The sequence below is a fragment of the Alligator sinensis genome, unplaced genomic scaffold, assembly GCF_000455745.1.
Source record: "Alligator sinensis unplaced genomic scaffold, ASM45574v1 scaffold410_1, whole genome shotgun sequence".
NCBI lineage: Eukaryota > Metazoa > Chordata > Crocodylia > Alligatoridae > Alligator > Alligator sinensis.
In genome coordinates this window covers 1,152,745-1,157,347 of record NW_005841972.1, presented here as the reverse complement: position 1 = coordinate 1,157,347, position 4,603 = coordinate 1,152,745, and the positions used below count along the sequence as shown (strand labels likewise).

Here is a 4,603-nt window from a genome sequence, read left to right as displayed (position 1 = left end):
AGGAGCAGGCACTGGGGAAGTCACACAGATAAGAGCTATGAACAGACTGAGGCCTGTTTGTTGCACAGTAGGGGCCAGATGCTGTCAGAGCTCCTTAAGAGCAGCCCATGAACCAATCGGCAGGCTGAGGCTTAGATGGTCCAACTTAAGGGGTTGAGTGTTGCTGACCTAGTTACCCAGGTACAGCACAGTTGCCTTACAAAGAGACAAATCAGTGGTTTGGATTTGTAGGAACTGTGACACAGGATGAAAACAGATGTTGCCTTTGTGGTACCATAAGAATTTTTTATGGTAGCATAAGGGCCAAGAAAACAAACAGCTGTCCATACCACCTGTCACACCAAAACCTCCCAAAATGTGTGGCCAAGACATAGGTAGTCTCAGTTTGTGGTGTTGTTTTGTAGGGGATGGCTGTTAGGTGTATGGCAGAAGAACATGGTCAGCTCTGAGCTTCCTGCATACTCCAACCATCAAAGACAGAACTTGAGGGGCCAATCCCACACATCCTGGGAATTCCCACCCAGAATCAGTCCCCTCAAGCCCCAGGAGCATTTCCTTGGATTTCTCCTCTTATAGAGATGCACCCTGGGAAATCTCCAGGGCAAACATTAGGAAACTGGGACACAAGCAGCCTGGCCTAATGATTAGATACCCAAAGCATGGATGTAGTGCAGATCAGTTCCCCAGGAAATAAGGGGTGCAGAGGCGTCTGGTCTCAGAATTGGATTTGGGAGCCACAGCTTAAATCAAAACAGGCCAGAGTCAAAAAGCCAAAGCCAGGGTAAGCTGAGGATCAGGAGATGAAAGCCCGAGCTAAAGGTCAAACCAGAATCAAGAGCCAAGAACCAAAATTGTAAGCCAGAGCTGGACCCAGGAGACAGAACTGGAAAACCAGCTAGGAAGTACACAGAAGGTCAGGAGTGAAAACTTTCACCTTTGCCTAGACACGAAGACTGCAGGCTGGGCCTGGCTTTTTGGGGCTGTATCAGGTGGGACTTGCTGCTGGTGGTTTCAGGGGACTGGCTTTGCCTCACTCATCTCAGCTAGGACCCTGGGCACAGCTCTAAGTTTGCTGCAGGTGATACCTGTTTGGGGGATGACTTGCCTTCACCTCTTAATTAGGACTAGCTAGGTCCAATGGTTTGATGTGACCTTTGTGGCAGAATACCATCTCTGTCTTTCCCCAAACTCTGATAATTATCTATCTGACAATTTGGTTACCATGGTCACCCATCTGCTTCAGGTAACTCTGAGTTGTAACCTGAGCTGGCTACATTCCTGAGGGAGGAGGAACCTGCTTCCTTTGCCTATGTGACTGGCCTCACACACCTGGGTGGGGTCTTAAACTCCCTAGTGTTCTAAGCAATGACATCAGGACTGTGAGGGAGGCTAGAGACCCTGCCAGTCTACCTAGCAGCCAGTGATGCATTTCAAATTGGTTGGCTGGCAGCCAACAACTACTGGCCTTCATTTGATCAGGTAAATGAGGTCATAGGGTCTATATAAATTTAAGACTGCCCAGGAGGAGGGGTGCCAGCCATGATGAGGACCCTCAGAGAAGCTGGACCATCTAAAACTTGCTCTCTCTCTTAACTCATGTCCAGTGAACTGCTTGCCTCCAGAAGGAATCTCCACCTGCCTCTAGATAATACTTGTAAGTAAGCTACTTGAGATCTAACTAGATATATAGCTTGCAGTAACTCAGATGTGTGAACAAAGGCTACCATGCCACTGTTTGCTCTAAGGGATTTCTCTGATATTGCTCTACCCTGTACTCTATTCCAAACCTACTCCTTGTAACCAATAAATTTCTCCTCTGTACCTAGCATGGGAGATTCATTGGGAGAGGGTCTAGATTATGCCTTGGGGTCCCCTTGGTTTGGCTGACTAAGGGAGACCACTATTTGTGTTTCAGAGTGAGGGAAGCACCCCAAGTTCTTTCAGTGGGTCAAGTACCTCTGAAGGACTACTAGGGCTGTGTTTCCCAGGGGGCACAAGGCCAAAATCAGTCCGGACCCTGGGTGGTGGCAGCATTACCACCAGGCTTGCGGGTGTGCTCCAGGAAGGGGATTGGCCACATGTGAGGTGCCCCCAGGGAGGCACTCAGAGCCTGGAAGGTGGTTGGGAGCAGTGAGGTGGGTGGCTTAGCACAGGAACACCCCCTACTGGCCTGCCACAACCTCATTACATTAAGTGTCTGTGAATGGGAAACCTCAGCTTTACCTTCTTCAAGAGATGTGCCTTGGAGATTTCCTGGGGTGTATCTCTGCAAGTGGGAAACTCCAGCTTTATTCTCTTACAAAAATGCAGCCTGGGAAATTTCCAAGGTGCATCTATGTACATGGGGAATACATATGTTTCAGTCAATGTTGTCTGAAACTGAAATAACATATTTGGGTAAGTGAATGATCTCAAGGGGACTCCTATCTGATATTCAAAGATTTAGGAAATACTGAGCATGGCAAAACTTGAAGAAAAAAATGGAATTCAAAGATTTCTAGGAATGTTGAATTATGTCAGCAAATTTATACTCAACTATACAACTCACATCTTCATGAGGGCATGGACTGGGCCTGGATGTCAGATCATAAAAGTTAATTTAATGATCTAAAATATATATTGACATTGTAATGTGAATATAATGTGTGTAACAGCAGGAGGAACCAGGGGAAAGTCTGCAGAGCTGTGCTGACTAATATTATGGACTACAACTCTCAGAAACCCCCAGGGGCTGGTGGGACAAGGAAAAAAGGAAGAGGAAGATTGAAGCTAAAGTAAGAGGAAAAGAGAGCAGTGTGCATGTAGAACCTGGTCAGCTCTACACAGAGAAGTGCACTGTGAAGCTGGAGATTTCATTTGCTCAGTCAGCCAGGACTGGACTGAAGGAGCTGGACTCAGACCTGGGGGCAGCTTTAGGCTGCTGTCTGAGCTCTGTAGGGCTCTTGTAGATGACATGATGTTTAGTCCTTGTTAATTAACCGTGCCTTTAAAATTTTAGCCTGGGTTAATTTGGCATGACGTATTTGTGTTTGAACTACACGCTCTTTTGAGCAAAGTCGGTCCTGTGTGTCATTCTCCGCAGATTCCAGCAGGGGGAGCCAAATACCAATCTACCCCCCCCCCCCATGTCTGTCTTAATGAATTACAGCAGGAGGCACATGTGAAATGGCTTCCACAGTCCCTGCCCCTTGCCCCCACCAGGAGTCTCCTGCTAAGTCTCCCCCTCCCCCCTGCACCCCACAGCTGGGCACATTCACGGCAAAATCCTGCCACTTGCACCCAGTTAGGCTTGAGATGGTCTCCCAGTATGTGACCCTATGGTTGAGGCTTAGATTAGTGGGTGAGTGTTGCTTGGCAAATGCGGCTGATGGTGGTGCTTGTGGGTTTTTAGGATTACATTTCCCAGCACTGTCAAACTGACAGGGCTTGGAACAGTTTCTATGGAGACATCCCCATGGAAAACACTGGACGTATGTCAATGGTGCTGCTCTCCCTGCCCGCCTTCCCCACCCAAGTTCCACTGTGAATCTGTTTTTGCAGTGCGACATGTGACTTTTGGAGTGGGTGTTGTGAAATGTTTTTGAAATGGTGGGTTGCTGTTGGACTTCAGGTGGAGTATGCCCCCCGCCCCCGGTACATTCAGTCCACATCTGCCCTGCTCACCCTCCAGCCCCAGGTAGAGGTATACTATCCAGCCATCTGCCCCTCCCCACAGCCCCCAAGAGAGGTGTATACACCTGTGACAGACAGACACAGATGTAAATTGTAAACTAGTATACACTGCTAGTTGTATGCTGCTAGGCAATCCCACACTTGCGCTGCTTCTCCCAACCAGCCTCTCCTTGAGGATATCTCCTTGGTCTCTGTGCTGCTTACAAAATCTAGCCTTGGAAGCTGCCAGACATTTTGCGAAGTCCCTCACAGGGACTGATGCCTGGCCAGTGTGCTCTGCCTCTGGGGCTTGCATCTGGCTGCCCTGTACAGACCCAAGAACTTTTGTACAAAACCCAGAAACTTTTCACACACGAAGCTATCCTACCCACTTTTCTTGCCTTCTTTTCGAGCTCTTTTCTAGCCTGGTGCCAGACTGTCTGGGGTTTTTTTCACACCAAAACGAGGCCAGGTGGGAGGGGGAGAGGAACCTGTTCCACTCAAGGCCTATAATTTTGGGGAATAGTGGTCGCACTGTGCATGCTCAGAATCAATGAGTGAGGGGAGGTGGATGAGACATGGCTAAACACCAGAGGCAGAAAAAAATGGGACCGTAGCATTCGACAATACTGCAGGCTGAAGAACTGGGGTTCAGGGAATCTTCAAGTCCCTGGATGAGTGCAGCTTTGTGACATGTGACTTGAAAAGAAGCAGCACCATTATGCATTCATTGGTAAGTGAGAGAGGAGGGGGTCAATTTGTTTACTTCAATTTTCTTGTAAAACCAGTTTGTTGGAACGTTTTATTTGTAGCTGGTGCATGTTGGCAGAGATGACCTGAGCAGGGTGCAGGACAAATTGGCCTGTGTGGGGCCCCACCTCCCAATCCCACATGCTCTGGATTCAAAGAAGCCACCAGTAGTATTGGCAGTGCAGGGGGGGCTGACGACTGG

General features: G+C 48.5%; 1 long non-coding RNA gene across 2 annotated transcripts in view; it reads left to right on the top strand.

Annotated features, from left to right (window-relative positions):
* The window catches only part of LOC102385502, a 31,099-nt gene that overhangs the window by 23,693 nt on the left and 2,803 nt on the right, over nt 1-4,603 (top strand). The window lies entirely within an intron of this gene.